Genomic DNA, 26,084 nt, shown 5'->3' on the forward strand with positions numbered 1-26,084 from the left:
TCAGAGAGCATTTCCATTATTGCAGAAAGTTCTACTGGATAGCACTGTGTTATATTTAGCTTTATCCTAATAGCAATGGGAAGTCACAGAAGGATTTTCTTCAACACCGAGGTGTGGAGTGATGTGATCAGAAGGCACATTTTGAGAAGAACTTGTGGCTATAGAATAGAGGTGAATTTGGCTGGGGGAAAGCAAATTGTATTTAAGTAGGCAATTTAAAAAAAGCTATTATCCTCTTCTAAGAAAGAGGTTATAATAGATAGGAGATGAGAGAAGTGGACAGGATTAAATTTGGATTAAATTTGGAAATCTAAGGAGAGATTTTTGGTTTTCAAAGTTTCTGGATAGTAGTGTCATTCATTGGCAGGAGGAACACTGGAATAGGATCAGATCTATAGGCGATAGGAGTGCTTTATTTGAGAGACTTGGACAATCCAAGATGTCCAGAAGCAGCTATATATAAACCTTCCTTTCCTCCCTTCCTTATTTCTCAGCCACCACACAGTTTGTTCCTTTTAACAGACTGTTCAGTTTAGAGTAAGTTTCTGTGAGATGCATAATATAGTCAAATTTTGGTCACACTCCTTATAATAAAAATGGGGCATTTAACTGACTCGAAAGGTAGACTCATGTTTTGAGCGCTAAATGAGACAACAGAGATGCCACTATACACTCCCATCATTTTCTGGATATAAAAACCTAATGCTGGAGAGTTTCCATCATTTGTTGGTTAATGGCAGAGACAGTTCTACTTTGCATACTACTTTTTCTGCTTACATCATGTTTCTTCCCCAGGGTGAGAAAAGTAAGTATTTTCTGGTCTAAAAACTTCTGCAGTAAGCAGTTGTAAGAGAAATATCTATGGAATTGCCTAGCCCAAAGGCAGGCAGTGTGGAACTTCTGCTTGATAATGAAAGAGGGAAAGACGCTGGCTAGCTTTCTTGGCTCAACTTTAAAGGCATAATTCTTCAACATTTCTTGATACTATGGCAGTATATTTTGATGGTATCTGTGAATTGCTCAGAGAATTTCAAAGTAGTTTTAAATTTCCTTAGCCACAAAGAGCTTGTCAAAGACTGCTGAATGACTATGAAAATGTGAAAACAAGCACTCCTGGTGAATACAAAAAGCTTACCACTTCGGAACAGGCTTCAAAAGACAAAACCCAGCTTTCTTGTCGAGATAATATACTTTCTGTTTCATTCTATTCACTTACTCTCTTGCTTTATGTATAATTTCCATCTGCTTAGATATCCTCTAAATATCCATGGGGTTCTAATATTTTGTTAGTGTGAGTGTAAATTAAAATTTACTTACCTGAATAATTAATTCATTACAAATATAATTGACAAATGTTAATCTTATGTGAAACTCTTTTTTGTAAACCTATTTTAAAAGGGAGGTCTATACTCAATTTAAAGCAAACATTTTCACTTTAGAATATCTTGATTTTTTAATTTCATATCTTTATAGGAAACAGAATCTACATTGTATATCAAAACAAAACAAAACAAATCTAGACTAATCCTTTCATTTCATTTATGTAAGTACCCAAAGTGTTTAGCATTTGTTCTAAATAATCTGCTTAACAATTCAGTGATGTACAGAAACATTGCCACTTTTTAGACACTAGTAAGATAAAATATGGAAAAAGTGAGTTTATAATATCTGATAAGAAATTAGTTGATAAAAGCTAAGAGAAGATAGTAGTTCCTGTTGAATATCAACTGCATTAAGTATAACTAAAAATACACATCATTGCATCACTGTTGTAAATATATATAGAGATAATTTGTGACTAAATGTTTTGTGCAAACATAAATATTTTTCTTAACATTTAGGATTCTAGAAACAAATGATCAGGCTTAATGTCAATGTGATTGAAAGTGAACTCTATCCTTCAGTTATTTACAAACTAGGGTTCATCTCAAATTATTTTATTTATAACAGATGTCAAGGCTAGAACTCATATTTCTGTTTTAACTATTCCATTAAAATATAACTTGATCTTTTCAGAAATTAACTGTAGGAAAGGCTAAGATATCTAATTTTAATCTTATTAAGATTTGTAAATATAGAAGTGATTGTTATTTCTAATTTAAGTCCAGTATTATTCTTAGCATGGTAGTTATTATAGATGACAAAAAAAGGGAGTTCAGTTCTCAGGGTATAGGGTAATAAATACTATGTCCTGTTACTTTCATTATATATTTTCCAATTCTGATGTAAATGAGAAAAAATGTAGTCATGGAAGTCACTTACTATTATATCAATTTTATACAGACTTGACCTTGACCAAAGAAACATGCTTCGAAAAGTAGAAATGTTCCCAGCTAAGTAATATACATTCGTCATTAACATTAACTCAATTTTGAGATAAATAATAAATCTCTTCTGATTTTATAGCTAAGAGTTAATCCAGTAGAGTGGTTATCATCAACCCCAAGCCTTTTAGCGTTTTTAATTGTTCTATTCAAATGAAAAGGTTTATGGCAGCTTTTGTTACCACCCAATTAATTCTCAAAACCAATTAAGATAAAATCATGCATAATAATCTCCTACTTATTACTAAGTGTATAAAATTTGCCTCATCACTTAGTTCTTTTGACCCACCGTTGACAACTCCTGATTAGTGGCGCTCCAGTACTCTTCACTTCTTTCCTAATTAACATTAACGGACATTTGGAAAAAGACACCCACTTCAATCTGCTAATTCAAATCGACATTACACATTCTCTATAATTTGAATAGCTTTATAATTGTTTGTCTTTGAATACCTGACTTCACATTATTTGGTTTTTTAACGTCACTCCTGCTTGAGAACAGTATGATACTTCACAGCGTGATGTGATTAACCTGGCTGTTGGTTGGTGATTACTCTCATTCATATAAATCTTATGAGAATAAAAACCTAACACTAGCGATAACCTTTTTAAGTTTGTAAAATTGGGTGTATAAGTTATATTTCTGATAAATTTTGGTTTGGATACTGGACTATTGTATTTCTCAAACTCTGGATAATCATTCTACATATTATTAAACACTCATTCAAGTAATTTTATTATGATATTTGAAAAACATTCTAAATTGTATTTAATTATTGTATTCTTTCCATAAACATAATTTGGCATTATATTAATTTAAGTTGACTGCTACAGTGTTGTGAAATTAAGTGCTAAGATACTTTTGCCATCTGGATTTTAAAATAATCAAATTTATGTCAGGAAGTTAATAGCATTCAGATGCATTTTTATGTTTCATCTATAAACAAATTCAGTTAAAATATTTTAAAGAAATACATATTTTAAAGATGTAAAAATATATTAATGAATTGGTGTTCATGCAAAACTTTAGGATAAACAATAAATATTATTAGCACTATGAAATTAATTTATTTACATAAACATCTAAAGTGACAGTAAATTCATTCATTTTTATGTCTATCTTTATAATGCTTCATTAATGAGCTACTTCTGAATTTTCATTAGATGTGCATATAAGATATTCCATGTATGTAATATACTTTCCCAATAACATAATAGCAGTCTACTGAAGCAGTGGTTTCCAACTATGATTTTAACAGAGAATGGGGACATTTCTGTAATTTTGTGGAAAAGATTAGTTTAAGATAAACTATGGGAAGGTTCTGAAGTGAGGTAAACAAAGATATGTCTTAACTTCAAAATGTCTTCTTTGAAGCTATCACATATTTCCCTCATACTGCATGGATAATGTTACCATAATTTTAGTAATATAGTTAGCAATAAAAACACTTTGATTGACTGTTGATAAAGAACTGGAATTCTTATTCCAGCCTTCCAATTTAAACACCACAAGTAAAAGTTGATTAGATGCCAGTGTCTCAGGTCACCAATCATGCAAGTATTGACGGTCCAGGCAGCAAAATTTGTCTAAGAAATTAGTCAAGGTTTGGGGGCAAGGTGAAGTCACCCAGTCTCTATAATTAATAGGACATGCAGTTAAAGAATAGGTTGAAACAACAGAACTTACTAATGAAAGGTAGCCTCTATTTTCTTAAAGAATTAGAAAAAGAAAGGCATTTATTTAGAAATAAGTAATTTGGTATGATTGAAGGAGATGAGATGAGAATGGTAGGGGAGGTGTTTAAAATGTAATTGTCTTTTTTGGACAATCTTACTCTCAGGTAATAAACTACTTCCTTAACTTTACGCAAATGCTGGTATGCATTTTTTAAATGTATAGTCTGTTAGACTGATGATTTCATCTCTGTTAGATATGAGTCCAAGAAATGAGAAGAAATGAGTCGGTTATACTGAACTGTTTTTCACTGAAACTGCCAGCTGCCCTCAAAGTCTTGAATTGATAGTAACAAGTTAAGTAGCTCAAAAGAAATTCAGGTATAGTTTTTTAACACAATGTGAAGATAAAATGTAAAATGGAATGTCAATGATATCAATGGAAACAACAATCATAAATCAACTTGAAACAGCTGGAAACACATTCTGAAAGAGAAGTCTGGAGCCCTGAGTTGCTAGGGAACACGATCATAACAGTAACTTTTATTTACATGTGATTTAACTTTGATCAACTTAGAAGAAGAGGCATCTTTTTTAAGTTGACTGAATCTGTATTTGAAGTTAGTTTTTCACCTGGAAACATTTCACCTACAAAGATATTATTGCATTTATTGAATAATGTTTTTGATAAGGAAATAACCCTTGAGGCTTTGTTTCCTCTGTAAAGTGAAATCACACTCACATGCCTACATCAGCAGTGTTGTTTTTTAAAGCCTTCTTACTCAACATGGGAAATGAAAGAGTATCGCTTTATCTGGCATGATTTCATAGCTTTGATATTTTATTGGTTCCAGTTTACACAGAGGTACCTGAGAGCTCTGTACTCAAGAGAGATGCTGAAAAAAAATCCCTCTGCTAATGTCACTTTATCCGCATTACAGAATTCTGAATGTTAAAATGATAATGTATGTTAAATGAATTTCTGACTGTAGGTGTGTTTTAGGTTGTTTTCCTGTGCTAAAGACGAGTTTGAAAACTTCCGTTCCCACTTATACTCAATTCTCAGACAGCAGTACCTGAGAAATGACTGAATATTTTTTTGAGAAAGTAACAATAATGTGTTCAACTCCACACTTTTGGGGAGGTAACTACAGAATCATTTATTTATTCAATAAACGTTCATTGAGAATCTACCAGGGCCTAAATCTGCTAATCTGTGAGCTGCATGAGAGGAGATACTTGGCTAATTCACCTTTGTACCCCAGAAATGTAAGCAGATATGGTGACAAGAAATAAATGCTGAGACAGTCACGAATCTGATTTTGAAGGAATGGTTTTGTATGCTGAACTTAGAAACTGGTCTTTCTTCTTTAGAAACTAGGGAATACAGGATTTTCAGTAGATGTCCTGACACTCACTGTGTGAAAGATGGAAGATAAAGTGTCTTTTCTAAGGTAGGAATGTCAGTTGGGAGACATTGGCATTATCTTGGTAGAAGTAATAAAGATTCTGAAGAAGAGTAGCCAAAATGAGAGTGATGAAGGGAAGACAGATTTGAGAAGTATTTGGAAAAAAAAAAATTGGCAAGATTGGATAACCATTCTTCTTTACCCATCTTTGGAGAATTAATATCCATCTGGTCCTGGTTCTTGGCTCCTCTTCTTATGTTTTAAAAGTTTTAGTCACACACTGATGATTCAAAATCTATCTCTAGCCTAGATCTCTCTTCTGACTAGGACTTACAAACACCTTTCTTTTTCATCTGCATGTTTCAAAGGCATCTCCCTGTCCAACTTACTCTTTTCCTGTGTCCCTTACCTTGGACTGTAGCCCCATTACCTGACTGGTTTCTGAAGCTGGAAATGAGAAGCAATCTTAAAATATTATTCCTGCTTTGTCATAGAAAATCCATTATGTGTTCACCTTTCTCATCCCCTTTTGGACTCTAAGACTCCATCATCTTTCACCTGGATTATTGTAGGATATTCTTAATTGAGTTTTTTCATATCTACTCTTAGTCCACTCCCAATCCAATCTCCATAATATAGTTGCCACAATCTTTTCAAAATGTAATTCTGATATGCTACCATCTTTTCAACTTGAAATTTTTTAGTGGCTCCATTATTTTATGATAAGTGCTGGCATCCTTAATATGATACTTAACATTATTTGTAATCTGCCCCCTGTCAAATTGCTGTCCTGCCTCTTCTTATACCACTCCATCTTTTGCTTTCTATTCCTCTGCTAAACTGGGTGTATTTAAATTTCTCTAGATTATATACCCTCTCACCTCAGGACACTTGCACATGCTATTTGTTCTGCCTCAAATGCTCTTCTCACCTGTTTTCATCTATTTGTCTGTGTAACTCCTTCAAACATTAATTCATTAGATAGGACTCTTCCAACACCTTACCCTCCATCCCACTAGAGAGATGATACACATCTCCTATAATGTTTCATAGGTACCAATGTACTTTGATTGGTAGAACTGATCACAGTTAGAATTTATATATTGATGTAATTTCTCTATTAATGTCTGACTTCCTAACTGGATTGAGGGTAAGTTACTATGGTTGTTTTGCTCAGCAAAATATCTTTAGATCCTGGTACAATGTTTAGTGTATAGTATATTCTTTTAATGAATGTGTGCCAATTGAATGAATGGATGAATTAATGATCAATTAGAGGGAATAGGGTAAGCAAAATATTTCAATATATGCTGCCAAAATTTCCTGAAAACAAGCAACTTACTTTCAGACTCATCTAAACATGTGGTCACAAGTCAAATATATACATATACATAATTAAAGTTTAAAGTATTTTTTGATAAATGACTGGAAAATGAAGAATAAGCTATATAGAAATGTCAAGAACTCTTTACCTTGTCTTTATTTGAGTTATGCTTTAAAAAATCATGCTAATCAAAGAATACTTTGGATTTCATCATAAAAAAATGACACAGAGCTCTGTGAGATTCTGTTATATCTAAATTCAGTAAGTAGTTTTAAGAAATTACTCTAAAAAGTATTTGAAAGTTTACCACACAGAGACTGAAGAATTGATACAATATCATATAGTACACAATAGAAATGTCTGTTTTGTTGACCTTCTTAAATCTGTTACTCAGGGTGTACTCAGCAAATCTTGTTAAAGTCTTGCCACTAAGGCCTTCATGAGGGAAACTTTCTTTTATAAATTCATTTACTAACAGCCTGGTAGGGTAACACAATAAAAATTTCCTGGGAATCCAATTTAGATTTAATTGGAAAGGGTCTGACTAGAGAACTGCCTCTCCCATCAGGGGCTCTGTAGCTGGGAAAATGAGAAGGGCCCAAAGACTGGAAAATCTGTATTCCATCCAGCTCTTATGTTGTGTGTTTATGTTTATTTTGGATAAAAGCTTGGTTTTCTCTTCCATGTAAAGGTAGAGATGTGAAAGCTCTTTGAATTGCAAATTCATAGATATCATATTCGGGAAGGTTGACGGCCTCATTGTTCTCTCAGTGGGCTCAAATTCAATATTTCCTGTGTATGAAAATAAGTGTTTTTGGACAAAATATTAGGGATCAGGGCAGATACAACTCAACCACTTACTAGCTGTTATTTGACTTTCACATTCATGACAAGCTGACGGTAATAGTACTAACGTCATTGATTTGTGGTGAGAACCCCATGTGCTGGTATACGTTGAACACTTGGAACAATACCTGCATATATAAGAGCTCAGTATATTTTAATTATTATCATTACTATCAAAGAATTTTAAAAAATCTGTGTCCTCTAAAATCTCACAGTATATTTGGATAGATTTTTTTTAAAACACAAGGAAAATGGTAACTTCCAAATGACAGTTAATATATAAACTGAAGAAATATCACAAGGCACATACAATTACTTATCAAGTAAACTGACTTTTTAAAGGTTGTTACAGGAGAGCAGAGGGTGGAGAAACCAGCCAGGTGGGGAACTAAGGAATATTTTTTCAGGGAAAATCAGTTTTGACTAGCGCTCATAAAATTAGTACGAGTCTCTTCTTAAGTTAGAAATTCCTGGCAAATACTTGCTTATAACTATATTTTAGCTTTGTATCTAGCCTTGTTCCAAAAATATTGGGACAATTGCATGAATAGATAAGAGCATGTATCAAAAGTGGGGTGAAAATACACTCTAGAGAATATTCTTAATAAGCTATAAAAAAAAATGTCAAATGCCATTTTCCTGGAGGATGTCTAGGAAAGATTAGAAGGCTATTCCTGTGGTATCCCTACAAATACTGGATTACTGTTGTGGGGCAGTCACTCAGCCACTGCAGAAGATCTCTGAAAGTCATGCACAATAGAGACAAAAAACCCAATGGGACCTTTTATTATTAGTGAAACCTATTAAATCATGCTTGCTTTTGCTCAAAAGCTCCATCCTAAATCTCAGAAGTCACACTCGCTGGAATCAGAGGACAGAGACCAGGGCCAGAGCCAGGAAAAAAACATTGATTGCTCCACTATCTGTGGATTAAACATCCTAAGCTGCCTGCTTCAGGCTTTCTTAGGTCTGACCAGCCCAACTCTAGCTGCCCTCACATGGGAGAAACATGAGATGTACTACATGTCACAGGCTAGCCTAGATTCTTAGTGTTAGTGAATCTCCTATATGAAAGACAGAGGTCTTTTCTTTCTTTGAAAATATCTCCCCAGCCAATCAGGTCTCTAGGATCTAATCAGTCTCTGTCAGGACTTCTCCTTAGGGGCTGTGGACGGAACTGAGTGGAGGAGCCTTTCCCCAAGAAGTGCCTTGCCCTAGCAGGAAGACAGGCAGTAAAATAACAATGCAAATCATCACTCCCTCATGAAGCCAAGAGATGCAAACTCAACCTTATTCGCCTAATGGAAATCTGCGAATACCTTTGAACCAAACTCATCTCCAAGTTTATACCACGTAATTCAAATGACAGTAAAGGGCATGTTTATGGCATGTTGTGTTTGGGAAAAAGTGGGTGAAAGTCTTCTATCATAGTCAAGAAGGCTAAATGTAGGGGGGCCCAGATTATAAACAGCCTGAAAACATTTAGTAACAGTTTACTTTAGAGGTCACTTCAAAAAATCACAGTATTTGTAAATCTCTTCAAGAAGCTGAAATACTGAATACAAGTTCAAACTTTCAATATAAAATGAAATAAATGGTAAAAATGGCATGTTTATGAATTCTCTCCAGAAAGTTATTTTTCTTCTGGTACTAATCTTGCTTTCCCTCTCTATGGACACAGTCTTTTTTTTATGAAATGATCAGATATACCACCAAGTAGATAGAAACCCTGAACATTAAAAAAAAAAAATCAGCTGCCAAAATTTTGAAGAGGAAAAATAATCCTCATGCACCTAGGAGAAATTAATTGCACTGTCTAAATTGTTGATAACAGTGGCAAGAAGAAGATGCTACTTTCATCATTTATTCAAAGCTGCCAAAACGGTATTGGAGACATTGATAAAAAATTACTACATTTGCAATTTAAATAACATGAAATATTTCATTTTTAGCTGTTCTCCTCCTTTTATTTCTTGGGAAAATACATTCCTCTTTTCAGCTTGGCTGAGCTGATTGCGTGCGCCTTCAGAATATACTGTTTGGAATGATTTAAATGCACTTCCTTAAAACACAGAAAAAGAGAAGTGGAAGTTTTTAAAAGCTCACACATATTGGTGTGTTTTGACATGTAATTTTTTACTAAAATTTATTGTAAAATTTTATTTCAAATTGTAAGCTTTAAAATTTGTAAATATGGGGAAGGGGAGAAAGAAAATTTGACTTAAAATATGAAGTAGGATATCTCCCACAGACAAGTCTTCATGGGTTTCATTTTAATTAACCTGCCTTCATTTTTATTGTTGTATTATTCAGTTTCACTTTATGGTGCCATTTAGACGGTAAACTTTTCACACATCTGCAGAGACTGATAACAATGAGTTTAATTTAAATTAAAACTATCAGTGCAATTTAAAGACACCAGTGCTACTAAGAATATTTGCCACAATAGCATATATCAGTGCATCCTTTATTTTCAAGAAGGCTGTAGAAATATTAGAGGTTATGCTGAGAATTTTTACCCTATTTTTTCTTTTTTACACCAAACTGTTCATTTTTATTAGGATTTGGAGATCTTTAAGAAATAAACTGTCCTTCTTGGATCTCAACTAATTTGTTTCAGCTTCTGTGTGACTAGACTAATTCTGAGTTGTTTGAGCTATATTTATTATTTGGAATTGTTAGAGTTTAATTTTACTTTTCATTGAAAAATAGGAATTTCAAGTGTCTTATAAATAGCATTATTTAAATGGCTTTGTATAATATACAAGTTACTTAGTAAAACAAAGGAAATATATGTTCCAGCAAAATTAAGGGATAAAAGAACAAATAAATAATGAGGCAATAAAATACCTCACGGGAAAAAATAATTATCTGATTGTGGTTCCACTACTTGCAATATTGTTTCACATATATTTGGGTTTTTAGACCATTCTTAAACTTCCTGAGATCTCACTTCTGATTAAACAACCATATTTCACATTAATACTAGTTTTCTCTGAATTTCTTCACCCTTATTTTACGATTTCAAGCATATTGTTGATTTGAATACTGTTTGGGGTTTTCTTCAAATCACCCCTATTTTAGTGGAGGCAAAGAATATGTTTTCACTGGTCTAGTCCTCACAAAGCTTCCGTTGGTTTCATAAATTGAAAAAAGTAAATAGATTTGAATCTGAAGATTTATTGTTAACTATACATTAAAGAAAAATATTACCAGGTGAATATTACAATGTTACGTAGAAAATATTCAAATAACCCAGAAAATGGCAGCTCAGTTAATATGTTAATAATAAATTTAAAGTCTGCTTAACTACAACACATACACAAAAATATTAGCAACTAAAACACAGAAAGTAATAAATCACAACATTGTTCTGTGTACAAAATTTTCTACTATTCATTCATTTATGAAATATTTACTGAGTGTCTTTTATGTTCTAGTCATTATTTTTTATGTTGATGAGTATTTTCCTTTGTTTTTTTTTTGATGGGTTTGTATGTGAAGATACTAGAAAGAAAAATAAAGTAATGTAAGGACAGAAGGAAAATTAAGGACTTGCAACTTTTAGGGAAGAACGAAAAACACTGCCACAAGGATACTCTCCTATGTTTCCTTCTAGAAGTTTTATGGTTTCAGCTTTTACATTTAGTTGTTGTGATCCATTTTGAATTTCATTTTTGTGTCTGAGGTGAGATAAGAGTCAAGGTATATCTTTCAAGATGGATATCAAATTGGCTCAACCCCATTTATTGTAAAGATCACTTTTTTATGAATTGCAGTGATGATACTGCCATCAACCAGATGACTCTATATATAGAAGTTTGTTTCTTGTCTGTTTTTTTCCACTTGTCTATTTATCTCTTTTTGCCAATACAGTCGCTTTATATCAAGTCTGTATAGGCAATACTTTAAGTCCTCCAGCTTTGTTCTTCTTCCATATTGCCTTAACTTCTATTTTCTTGGCGTTCACTCTATAAATTTCAGAGTAAGCACTTCAATTTCTACATAAATAAACACACACAAAAATATTGCTGGGATTTTTATAGGCAATGCATTGAGTCTATAGACCACTTTGGAGATGATTGATGTCTTAATGGGATTTAGTTTTCTAATCCATTAAAATGCTGTGTCCCTCTGTTTTGTTTAATTTCTCTCGTTAAGTATTTTGCATTAATCTTTCTCATTTTTACTGGTACCAATGACTTCCTTTCCATAGATAATGCAGCCAAAAACTTATACAAAAATAAGAAATTATGTAAATATGTTTAAAAACTCCTAATGTGTACTTTAACAATGATATTGCTATGATATAAGGTATCGAAATTATCTCAGAGATTAATAAACTTTTCATATTATTGCCCTTGAGTCGAGAGTTTTACATATTATAAATGAGAATATATATAATTAATGATCTCTTTTAGGGATGAGAAAAAGCAAAGTAACAAATGCCCCAGTTCTTTTGACCTGACTGGAGTCAAGGGAAGTGGCAGGAGACAGCCAGAGGAAACTTAAAACCTATGCTACTTCATCCTAAAATGTTGGGAAACTTGGAGAATTATGGCAGAAAATGTCATACAGTGGGACTTCCACACAGAGTTCTATTCAAGTGGTGGTAGGGACTTCTGAACCCATAAAAACAAAATTAAAAAAAAAAAAAAGGAATCCACAAAATGTACTTGCAGCTGGATTTATCTCTTAATGAAGCCTCTGCTGAGGGAGAGGGTGAGTTCGCCCATCCCAGGGAAAACCTGTAGGATAAATATTGTGACCCAGAAATTTCTCTTAACCCTGTCTCCCCACATCCCTGAGAGGTGAAGCTCACCTAACTAAAGCAAAGGATTTACCATACTTAACTGGGACGCCTGCAAGATCTTGGCATTTTTATTTCATTTTCCTTCTTTAATCCACAGCCTCACACCACCTCCCATGCTGCAGCAGTGACTGTAGCATCGAATCCTGACAGCAATCATCAGGAAGGCTCAGACACTTTGAGGGAGGCACCCACACTTGGGTACCAGTCACTGACCAGCTGGAACATAGTCTGCTTCTCATTTATCTTGCAGAGAAATCAAGTCATTTAGGGGAAAAATATTAAAGGCTCGTTACTAGTAAAGAGCTATTTATTATCTGGGCCCTGCTGTAGAGGATAGTTTTAATAAACCCACATTCAGTGGAGGGAATTGAAGGGAGAGATACTAGGGGTAGATTTCTGACACTGTTAGATGTGTTAATATTATGGAAAACTCAGGTAACAATTATTATTTTTGGGTATTTGTGTCAACATTTTAGTCCTCAAAGAGTATAAAGAATTATCATTTAAATAAAGGTAGTGAATAATATTTAATTGATTACATGATTATAGTGTTTAAAATAATAGTCAGAAATATGACTTTTGACTCACTTCATATCTAATAGTCTATCTATAAAACCAAATTGCCTTATTGCTCATTATAAAGTAAATAGAGTTCCTAAGTTGTAAATCCCTTGACCTGGTCAAACTTATTTCCTACATTCTAAATTCTGTGCTCAAGAATTACTAACCTCCACAAATCTTCTAATCACAGTGATTATAATAATAAAACTTAGACAAAATTATATTATATGCTTTATCAAACCAGGGAAAATTAGTCAGTGTAATAGCACCATCTTAATAAGAGCAAATGGAACAACATACTATTGCTCTTTAAGTTCTTGGTTAGAAAAGATTTTTGTATTTCTCTTACAGTACTTTTAAGGTACCCAAATTACAGTGGAACATTAAGTGAAAACATCATGTATGAAAATTAGTTTAGGATGAGTTTTCTCCAGTTGTTACAATGACCAGATCTACAATTTCCAAGAGAACGCAGTATTTTTCACTAATTGCTTAAAATATAATTATTCCTGTCTTATCCAAATATTTAAAAGAATATTTAATGGGATGCACATACATGTATGTTGTGTGAGTATGTGTGTTCATGCATGGTATATTTGGTTTCTAAACTATCCAAGTACTGATCATAGTCTTTTAAAACCATCCATCCAGCCTAAACATTTAAACACATTCACTACATAGGTCGAGAATATAGAAAACATTTTGAGGTTTTGGTAAAAGATCATCTTTTCTTTTTGTAACATTGCTCTCTCTTTTCCCAGCCTCTTGTCATGTGTTCTTTTTTCTCCATTCTGTCTTTGGATGTTCCTATTCCTCATTAAAACTTCAAGGTAGGATAATTATTAGAATATTAATTTATAATTTTTTCTTTATTTTTTCTTCTTTCTCCCATTTTAAGAAAGTTGTTAGGCCATTTTAATAAAATTTCCCTTAAGGCAAGGCCACAATGAGAATTTGTATACAAATGCTTCCCTTTTTGGCTTCTTATTTTCTAAAGTGTGGACTGACTTAAAAAACAAAAAGCTAAGATGTTTCAAAAAAAAGGAGTGAAAAGAAGGGTACATTTTAAAAGAAAGAGAAAGGTGTGATTCTGAGATCCTGGGAAGAGGTCAACTATGTTGCCATTGGGTCTCAAACTTATTAGGAACTGTATGATGCCATGGAACAGTTTGGGAAGATGGCAGCAGAGAAACAGAACAAAATTACCATCTGTAGCAAAGATATGGAAAGACCTAGGGTTCAAGGGACCACTGTAAGCTTGGAATGTGAAGATGTCAGTGTCAGCAAGGATGTACTGGAGGCCAATTTACCACTTTCCCAACGGAGACTATAAACCCATTTTCCACTTTCCCATATTCTCTTAGGTTGTGCACAGAGCATAAATGGAACTCAGCAGTGACTATATAAAAGATTATAATCAATTTGAAAAAAAATTGTAAAAGTGGAACATTTCTTGCAGACCTATTTAGAGTCCAATTAATACATAATTCAAATTTATTTTCGGTCATTGGTGAACTTTAAGAAACATTTAAAACTTTTTTTTGTTAGAAGAATGATGTGGGTATAATATAATAATCAAGCAATGTCTATGGGATTTGCCAGATGATCACAGACAATTTAGGAACTGTAGTTATATAGTTATCATGTGGGTAAGTCATGTAGTAAATCATTTTGTAAATACAGGTCAATATGTCAATATGTCTGTCTCATTTTAAAACGTTAATTAAAAAGGGCCGAGTCTTCAAATGGTCCCTTTGAATTGTTGGTCTATAGTTAAGCACTATTTTAAATAGTAGAAGAATACAGTTTACTCAATACAAATTCTCAGAGATCTCAAATATTATATATATAATATATATATATGAAAGCAGTGATGAAAGCAGGAAGTTATTCCTTCATCAGTATAAGAGATTGTGAAGCCTTCTTATACTCTACTTGGAAAATACTTTTTCATTAGAAAAGGTCTACATATTTGCATGTATTTATTTTGTATGTTTGCCATAAGACAGTATGACAAACTGAGTGGCTTAAAACAACAAACTTATTATCTCACGATTGTGGAGGCTAGAAATCTGAAATCAAATGTGTCACCAGGGCCATGCTCTCTCTAAAGTCTTTAGGTGAGGATTCTTTCTTGCTACCTTATGGTGGCATCAAAGACAGATTGCACTGGACGTTTCTTGGCAAGAAGACTTTTTTCGAGACTTGAACTAGGAGTAGAGACTATTTCAGTAGAGGAGATAGAATGAATGCAACTTTGCTGAAACAGAAAGCAGAAATCTTTTTAAGCTCTGGAGTGAGCTAATGGAGCTATATTGGAGGACGTTACATGGAGAGGTTGGTCAGTATGATTAGGCCGCCTGTGTCTGTTAATCAGCACATCAAAGTTAGGTTCCTGCTTTGCCATGGAGACTGAGAGATAGGGGCATGATCTCTGTTGATAATTATATTTCAAAAGGATGACTCCCAGGTACCTTGAGAAAGACAGTCCAGGTTGTAAAACTGGCAAGAAGCTGGGAGAAGATTTACATCTCAAAGGGACAGGGAAAGAATTTACAATTGCAAGTTTTCTAAAGTAAATGTTTGGAGGAAAGGGAGGTCAAGGGCCTATAGTCAGAAGGAACCTGCCTAAAGTTTAGTGAAGCTGAGGGAAATATTAAGGCTGTCTTGGTCAGGGTTGCTGGCAGTCTTTGGTGATTCTTGGCTTGTAAACAAATCACTGCAATCTCTGCCTCTGTTTGGATTCTCTATCAGTTGTGGTAAACTACTGATAGCTTTTTAAGCAGGTTTGTAGCATGAGGTCATATCCTTAGGAGATTGATTTGGCTGCTTGAAAAGACTAGGTAAGATGGGTAGCTACTGACATAGTTGGGGCAAAAACTTATGGTAACTTATGGACAAGGAAGGTGGCTAGAAAGATAAATAAAAGTGAATATTGAGGTAGATTTTGTCTGTAAAAACATGAAACCTTGTTGAAAGTTTGAACCTGTAAAGAAGAAGTAAATGGAGAAAACAGTGATGATCCTAAGTTTTGTCATTGTCACAACAGTATATTGTTATTTACAGAGATGGATAGTTACACAGGTAGGGGAAAGTTGATGGAGTAATTAAAGGAATTGTTCTGAATTAAGTTTAAGATCTTATTTTTTTCCTAAGGAAGAATATGAAATAGTTACATATGTCAGCAATTCAGAAAAGAGATCTGGACAGAGATCAGCTTGAAGATTATGAATCTTATATGGCATTTCAAAGTAATAGGACTATTTTATACCAAGTGATATATTTAATATGTATTGTGAGATTACTCTGAGCTAAACACTGTAGCACCTATTATATTTATTATCTTTACAGAATTCCATAATTTTATCATATTTGTTCTATCTCCATTGTAACAATGAAAAAACCTAGGTTTAAAGAGGACAATCAAGATACCCCTTGGTAAATATATCAGAAAATCTAATTCCAACTGGATTAAGCTACATTGAATTGTATGATTGGAAATATCAAATTTGAGATAAATACAGCTTTATTTGAGGATAGATATAGTACCTCAGGAATGTTACAAAGGACATTATTTCTTTGCATCATTCTACTATTCTTTTGTATTACTGGCTTCAGACTAATCCGGACTCACTTTGAGATCAGAGAGAACCGGCAAGAGCTCTGATCTTCCATGGTTTGTATCCAGCAGAGAAGAGGGGGCATCTTCACCCAATCCTCACATCAAAATCCTGAAATTCACTTTGATTCAACTGACTTAGGTCAATCATATCTACCTTCAAATCAATCTCTAGTCTTCAGAAAGACCTTAGGGCCACAAGAAGAAGGATACGTGGCACCAGGAGATTCTAAATTTCCTAGGACGTGTCTATTGAAGCTGCAGCTGGAATCAGAGGTGGGCTGGTGTGATGAGACACAGGGTCCCAGAGGCAGTTTTCTCTAACAATGATAGGAGAGAATTGGAGAAACAAAAAAGATAAGGACAGGAGATGGAACCAGAAATTAGGCCAGCATTACAAATGTATGCAATGAAATTCCCTTCATTTGTTAAAACTGGGCTATAAATTTGGTTATAATTTTTCTAACAGCCAATGAGAAAATTGAAATGTAATGAGTTCCACAATGACAGAAGTCAATTATAAAGCAAAAAAAAAGATAATTAATCAGAAGAATAACTACTCTAAGTATCAAGTACTTCCTTCCCAAATAAATTCAAGATGCACCTAAAAGAAGAGGCTGTGCAATGTAATGAATGATATCCTAACAGTGTCTTTAAAAAACATATCCATGGCTTACATACAGAGTTCCTTGCCCTGGACAATGACATTATACTAAAATTCAATTCAGTTTAAGAAATCCACGAATGTATTTTACTAATGATCAGAATTAATCTGGGGATAGTCTTTGGAGCATCTGAAGAAATGGATGGGCTGAATATGAATAGACTTCAGGTAATATTTTAAAGTACTGTGTTTCTTTAAAAAATTGATAGCTCTTACAGGCAAAGATTTACATATTTTAAATATTACTATATCTATAGTATTATCTCACAAATGCTTAAAAGCAGTTATACAAGTAGGGGCTGAACAATTAATTTTAGTTTTAATTAACAATTAGCTCAATATAATTCTGTTATAAGTTTGATGGGAAAAAAGTAAGCAAATAAAGCTCATGCAGTTATAAGCTGCATGAACATAAGCAAGCTGCCTGAAGTGAGCAGTGAGAATCCCATTCTACCCAGATACTTCTCAGACCATACTGTGTCACTGATTTGAATTCCGCCTGCCTGGATTTCAGATAAATATCGACAGAGGAGCAGTTCCAGAAGCCAGTGAAAAGGATAATTTCAGAATGCTAACTATGTTTTAAAAGAATGATTAAAATATCTGGAGAGGTTTCATTTTGAGGGTGAAGGATAATAGAAATAGCCAACTTCAAAGATGTGAACACATGCCTTAGAGAAGATAAACCAGGTATGTGAGTGCTGATCTAAGAGGCAGAACTGGGGCCAAAGTATACTATGTACAAAGAGATAAAGTTCACTAACTAGAAGAAAGATCTATCTAGTAGTTAGAAATTCCAAACATGAGATAGGTTTCATCAGCAAGTAATGGGTTCATGTCCTTGGAGAAATAATAGGAAAAGATATTGGTGAGAGATGATTCAACTTTTGAATGTATAGTTGTAGTAAGTGTAAGGTTCATTATAACATCTGTCGTTTTGGTCAACATTCAAAATCCTTACTACTTACTGTTAATACTAATCCATTTTTAATGATTTTTTCAATCAAATACCATATGCAATGTGCACTTCTAGGCACTGGATGATAGAGCAATGAATAAGAAAGCAAAAAGCTTTCTTGAAGCTTACCCTATTTGGGAGGGGTTGGTGGATACAGATTAATGTTAAATAGTTTTATAGTAGGAAGAACAAGAAAGTAGGATAAGGTACAAATCACCATCTCACTCTGAGGAACAGTTTTTGATGTGACAGGTGCTGACCACAACTGTGAGAACTGCATTTACCTTCGGGTCCAGTGGGCTCTGAATGTCTGCATTGTCTCTAGCCACTGCTAGAGACAATCCCTGTGGGTTTGTCCCAGCTGATCTCTCTCAGATCGCTGAGTCTTGGGCATCCTTGGTCTTTTCAATCTGAGTGCCATTTAAGTTTCTATTCTGATGATATGAATATGTGTAGTTATACAAACAGGTAATGGGATTTGAGGTGATACATGTTAAAGCCATAGATGGAAAAATAGTCAACGTTGGCTCCTTTAGTTAGAACATCACATTAAAAATTCAGTATCAAAGTTCCTAAAGCTGTATGTTTCAAAGTGTCATCTAAAAGGCACCTACGTAAGAATCACAAGAAATACTTGTTTAAAATGCAGATTCCCATTTCTTCAAGTCACAATTGAATCTTTGTGGGTAGAGGCTGTCAATCACTGTTTGAAACAAACTCTTTAGGGATGTGTATATAACTAAAGTTTGAAAACCTCCATAGCAAAGAATAAGAACTCAAGCAAAAAAAAATATGAGTACCTTAGAGGGAACTTTCTCAGAGACATCAAAAATACAAAATTCCTGTTAAGAGCCAAAGAAAAGACACTAGGGCTCTTGCAGGCCCATGGCTGTGGTACTAAGAGAGTTCAGACATGTGTGAGTCTCCTTACGATTATAAACAAGGCAAAAGGGTATGCTTTCCCCCATCCCAGCCAGCACTTGATTCCTCTGGAGAGGCTGGTTCTGTTGATACCAAATGACATAAAATAAAAAGAGATAAGATTAATGTAAGGTTAGGAGAATTCCTTTTTCAGAAAGCAGAAGGTTTCTATAGTGGCTTGGAGGAATTCATGAAAAATTAAATTTCCTAATTACTTTCAAACAAGGCCATATTATGTGCTAATTGTCACAAGCATGCTTGTACAGTCTTCCTATCTACATTGCAAAATCCTTCAGAAAATCTTTAATAACCTTACTTCTTGTATATAATCTGGAGAGCTTAAAAATATTTAGCACATAGTAAATGCTCAATAAATATTTAGCTTTTGATCATGGTGGAATGGTTAAACCTCTAGATTGTTGGCCCAATGAGGATTCTTCTAGGATGATTAAGAAAGGGAAACAAGAATTTAATGTATATTATAGTTATATCTCTGCAGATAATGTAGATTTAGCCATATATATTATCACTAAATTGAGAGAGACAGAAAGAGACAATGAATGAGAAAGGCCAAGAAAGGCTGAAAGAAGCTTATGGATTTAATTTGTTTACCATTAAAATAAGAAAAAGTGATAGCAATGGATTATAGAAATCCATTTACCAACATCTTGAAGACAGAAGATATCCTGGTTAAAATTTGCACGACTTTCTAGAGAACACAGTAAATCAGATGAATTTAAATTAATTTCCAGGGACAGAGTGACAAGCTTTGTAGATCAAGACAAGTGCTAGCTACAGTTTCACTTGGTTTTAGTGAAGGATTTGATTCTATAATCTATGACAAAATTATAAATTAGGTGTGAGAATTTGGGACAAAGCAAAAAGCTAAATAGAAGTTAAGTGACTGAAGCTGTCTTCCCTTTAGGGGCAGAAGTTTCCCTTTATTTTTCTCTGTATCTTTTTATCAAACTAGTCAGCCTTGGCACATCTACATAGTGTTGTAATTGAAACAAGTAATACTCATGGATGCCTATAATTGTACTGTCATGTAAATTAGTTGTGGCTGATTGGCTGGACTCAAGGTCAGGATTATTTTCTAATACTTCTGCCACAGAGCATCTAGACAGAGCCTGAATGGTGCTGTGAATGCTATACCACTATTTCCAAATATGCCAAGGCTCAGAGGACAAACTTTGCTAACTCTAACTACATCTCTGAGAATCATTTGTAAGATACACTTGGAACACAATATCTCGCAAGTTCAAAGGTAAAATCTTAGAGGATCCCATAATATGTTCAAAAAAGAGTAAGTACACTTTTGAGATTTTGTAAATTCTTAGACTGGAATACTTCAGATTCACAGGGGAATCAGATTTACACCCAACTGCTTCAAAGATCAATGTTTACAAAAATATAGATACTGTTTTTCAGTTTTAAAGTTCCTACTGGAGACATTAGCCATAGGAGATTAAGATCATAAATTCAGACAGAAAGATTCAATTGCCAAATGTTGAAGAACCAGATTAAAAGATTAACAGTACTGAAGGAGTAGGTACAGTGTAGTGAGTTCTTTTTCATGCATATGTCAACAATACCGTCCTTAGTGAATTTTATTTCTCTAGTTATAACGAGAAGGAGTTATACAATCTTGCACTTAGAAACCTATGATTTTTCCTATGATTGCATCTTTAAATTTGCTTCTTAGGTCTAGGATGCTGTCTTGAAAAAAGGCGAGAGGGTCTATCATCTACCTAGTTAGCATTCTAGTTATGAATCATCTATCTGGCTGTCTACATCTATATATTCACTGCCACACTCCAGATTTGGCTCGGTTCTTTGATGCATACTTGGGGAAAACAGTATACAAAATGTGTCAGTCTGTAAATTTGAACTAGATTATATTTGCTTGTTATAAAAATAGTTTCACCTTAAGGAGGCAATACTTCTTTGTTTTAAATAATCAGATTACATAATATTGATGGGTTAAGAGATTTAGGGGCAATAAATAATAACTTCTTTGATTCTCTTTAGAGAAGAAACGTTACTTAAGGAGGAGAATGATAACACCATGCTGGGCTATGACAGTGAAACTTCAACACAGTCTTCATTGTGGTGGTGGAAGCACGCATACTGTATTCCTCTCCAGTATTCTGAGCTGAATATCCATTAACTCTCCTAATTGCTAGTACATGTAGGACAAGGGTTTTCAACTCTCCAACAGTTTGTTTAACAATAATTCACTCAAAAAGCCATTCATGTGGAGGTCTGTATAACAATGTAAAGTTCTCCCTAGTGTGTAGCAGGTAATTATTTTTCTAAAGTTGAGTTGGACAATAATCTTTGCGTAAACAAGACATTCCTATGCAGTCTGTTGATGATTGTTAATTAATTTTTGCCCATTGATGTCATGCAAAAATTCATTTAGAAGCTGTGAATTGCATGCAATATTAATCACATTCTAGGGGTTTCAGAGCACCACAGAATGATGAAAGTGGGCGTTGATAAGCTTTTAATTGCAGCCCATTCAGTTGAGCTATTATGTTTTCATAACCCCTTATTTTTCATTAGTTATCTGTCAGTTTATAATGTAGTTGTTAATTGAAGTAGAAACAGAATGTGTGAACTTTGTTTTCCCAGTTGTATGCTTGAGTTATCCAGGAAGACAAACATACGCGCAGCCATAGTTGTATTGAGTTTTGAAGGCTAATAAAGCAAACAAGATGTAACCAAGCAGAGAGAAAACAGGACAGAGAACATCCCAGTCTCAGCGAGCGGTCAGACCGCGGCCTTACGTGAACAGGGAGATGCCAGGTGACTGAGATGACTGCCAAGAACAGAGGGAGCCCAGATGCACACAATCACCTTGTGTCATCCAGCGTAACGACGAGGAATAGAAGATGGTTAGCTGTTTTTGTTCAAGATTAAATACAACATAAAGAAAAGAAAAGAAGCTTTCCCCCTGCTTTAAAAAATTTAACCTTGCGTGAGCCTTACTACTGAGACTACTTTATTATTTTAAGTAATAACTCATTTGTTATTTATTTGTCAAATAGACTCATTTGTCTAAGCGTTGTGGTACTAATTATCATATTTTTAAAATTCTGCGAAAATAATACTTGATAGAATTTGAAGAAAGATGTTATAGTTTATTGGTGCTCACCTCCTAGGCAATAATAATCCACTAAAAGATAAATAATATGTGTATTCATTTTGTTTGATATGTATTTTTTATCATATTTCTAAGCTCAGTTTGAATCTTCTTTGCAGAGTATTGAAGACTATATACACTATTACACTACCTTCACCTAGAACTACCTCTTACATCTGTCAAAATAATATTTTTAAAATTATCGGGAATTGAAATAAAATAGAACAAAAATTCCTGCATCTTCAATCTTCGATAATTTTGGTTAGAAGAATGCATTTTTTTAGCAAAAGAAAGCTTAAGTGCCACTCTGCAATAAAGCATCTTTGAAAACTATAACTCTTAAAAATATCCTTTGGTTAGTTACAATGATTGAATGTTCATTTCATTCATAGGATGGAAAAGTTAAAGCTCATGTTTTATTAAACATTAAAATAATTATTATTTCATGAAGTTAAATAGGGCCTTCCTAAATCACCTGTGAACGCTTTGCCTTCCAGCATACACAGATACTGTTTAACATGTTTAATGAAATTTTATCATTGTATTACTTTAAATACAAAAACTGAGCAGTATGATGTGTCAACACACACACACACACACCCCCATTTCATTCTCTCCCAAACTCAGTTCCCTTCACAGATATTTTTCTTTACATTTCCATGAGCACACACATAATGTACACTTTAAATATAAATGGGATCAGATTGTGTACATTTTTATGTAAACTTGCCTTTTTCAATTCATATTTTATCAAATACAGTATCTCAGAAATACATATCCATGATTTTTTGAATGGATACTCCATCTTAATAGTAAGGATGCACCATATTTTACCTAACCACTTCCCTATTGATGGGAATTTACATTCTTTTTCAGTACTTCAATATTGCAACCACAGCTATAAAGAACATTCTTGCTGATATTCTCAAGAGATTTCATACTGTAAGTCTTCTAATGTTTATCAAGAATGGTGTTCATCATTAAGATCAAGAGACGGTTCTCTTTGAATTTAATTTTCCAGATGCCTATTTTTTGTTTCAGGAAATAAATCTTGGTGCTACTGCTGCAGGTCTGTTGAGAAGCGACCAATAGAAATTAAAAAAAAAGATAATTTCTCTGCCAGCTCTTAAAGAAATCTTGTATTCAGAAAAGAGTACCAGCTCTGCAGAGAGAGCGCCCCAGGGGCTTACAGCTTAGTGAGCAGATCATGCCTCTATTAGCTGTAGTTTTCAACCCAACGCAATTTTGCATCCACCTCCACCTTCCCCCACTTCCCCCTCCCACCTCCCCCAACACACACCCCTCAGGGACATTTGGCAATAACTGAGACACTGTACTTGTCATTACTGGGGATGGGGGATGATGCTAACAGCTAGTAAAGAGAGACTTGGGTTGCTTCTAATGTGTAGGCCAGGCCTTCACAACAAAGAACAGTATGGCCCAGTATGTCAGTAACACTGAAGTTGAGAAACCCTGCTTTGATAAAATTTTAAAGGCATCCTTTCCACTGGCTTTACTGCTCTAAGTCACAGACCTTGGCAAGCAGAACACAGATGGGGTTTTGTCTCAACTTCCATATTCAACTGGGTGCCCTGTATGGGGCACAGCTAGTAGCCTTGAAGGACGTGCACTGAGACTGATGCCCATCACCATGCCCACTCTAGACTCATCATAGGAAGGCAGTTGTTTCCTAACAGCTTCAAAAAGTAACAATATTTCCCCAGTACAGGCACTCGGTGTGCAATGGAAAAACCCTGAAGTAGTTGTCAGTGGACTTTGGGTCTCAGTTCCAGCTTAGCTATTGCTTACCAGTGTTATCTGTGACAGGAAAATCTTGAACTAGGTAATTCTTAAGCCACTTCCAGAGCTAAAATCCTACCATTCTTAACCACACAGTGCATCGTTAAACATTAGGACTCAGGGTCCAGACAATGTAGGCTCAATCCCACCTCTGTGATGTATGATGAGGTCACTATCTTGAGAAGTTATTTTCTCCCTCAAAGGCTCAGTCTCATTACCTAAAAAATGAAAATAATGGTAGCACACAGCTCATAAGATCATTGTAAGAATTAAATATCTTAAAATGCATGAATTACTGAAGAAAACTGGTATATGCTCAATATATGATAGTAGTGAAATAAAATTCTCTAACTTACAAAGTCCTGGACCCCTGACTACCTTTCCATCTTTATTTTTTGATGTGTAAGGTTGTTCTTCAAAATATATCTTCCAACGGCTTTATACGTCCCATCCCTTCTGTCTGATATCCCCTCAGCTGCCATGCATTTTTATCTTCAGTGCCTGGTATATATTAGTTGTTTAGCAAATATGTGTAGAATGCGATTTTTTTTCTGGAGACTGTGCTCTGTGTTCCTGTTAGCTACCCCTAACAGGGGTAGGACTAGTTACAGTAGTGTGGTAGTGATCAGAACTGTTCATAAATGTCAGTTCTCTTGTTCTAAACACATGGTGGGACTTCAGTCTTTCAAATGCTTGAAACCACCTGCAGCTTTGCCAAGGGAATTGAAGGAGAACAGGTATGTGGTTTGCTTTCTGGGTATAACGTAAGAGCCACGATGCAGCCACGTTCTCCTCTCAGCCTCTGTGATCATGGAAGCTTGTCAGTGGATTTTCTGTCAACCTGGGTCACTGAGTGACTTAGTGAACAAAGCCCCCTTCCCAACCAACAATAAACATGTAGCCTGAGTAAGAAATCAACTGTGCTGTTTTAAGCCATTGGAAATGTTGGATTATTTGTTACCTTAACAAAAGCTATTCTATCCTGACTGATACAGGTAGGCTAGGATGGAGCTGCTGACAATTTGGAGTATTTTCCCTCTGTTTTGAAGACAAGTTTTGCAAATACAAGTTGTTTTATTATTGGTAAAGCTGCCTAATATCAAACGTGAAGTTATAAACTTAATTAAAAGTAAAACCTTTACCTAATCTGTGAGAATGTAGTATCTTGGCTTGTCTTAATACATACTATTTAAAATATCTTGTTAATTAAACATTTTTCTGAATCAGCATTCTCAACCTGGATGTGTATATCAAACTTACCTGCAGAGTTAAAAAATGACTAGCTCCCAGAGTTTCACCCTCAGTGATGCTGACTGACCTGGGGTGGAGCGAGGGCCTCACTATGGTACCTGTGATTCCATGTGCAGCCAGGGTCAATAACTACTACTATAAATGTACATGAAGTCAATAAGAAATGACTATGACGGTTGCTTTAAAATTTTTCTAAGTCAAGTGAGGACAGCTTACAGTGTAACTTTGGTAACATGACCTAATTTTTTGAGGCCTTCTTCTCACCTATAACTTGGGATAACAGTTTGCATTCCCAGCGTCTTGTGTGGCTCTGCATGTTTTGCATCTATGAGAAGTGGTCTCTGATTCACCCTTCACCCATAATGGACCCAATAAAGGTCATATATCAGACAGCAGTGGCAATGTCTGAACAACTATCAGCCCTGATGAACAGAGTGGATGTTTAAATTTAAAATTTCCTCTCACAGGGCACCTATTAGTGTTTGGGATTTTTATAGCCATCATCCGTATCCATGATAGTTGGAGGTCAAATGCTGACCTCTGGTGAGTAGTAATAAAATGGAATCTTTTCTCTAAAATCTGGGTTCACTTTTCCCTTCCTTTCATTTGTCTTGAAAAGAAACTGAAAGTATTTCACAGTTAGAGAACACTTAAGACAAACTGAGTTGAAATCTAGCCCTGTACTTATGTGAGAGAAAGGAGACGTGGAGAGAACTTTTATGTCTGGAATACTGATGTCATTATGTAATCTACTTTCCTGGTTGTTTTGCTT

This window comes from Camelus bactrianus, chromosome 8 (assembly GCF_048773025.1).
Source record: "Camelus bactrianus isolate YW-2024 breed Bactrian camel chromosome 8, ASM4877302v1, whole genome shotgun sequence".
In the NCBI taxonomy this organism is placed as follows: domain Eukaryota; kingdom Metazoa; phylum Chordata; class Mammalia; order Artiodactyla; family Camelidae; genus Camelus; species Camelus bactrianus.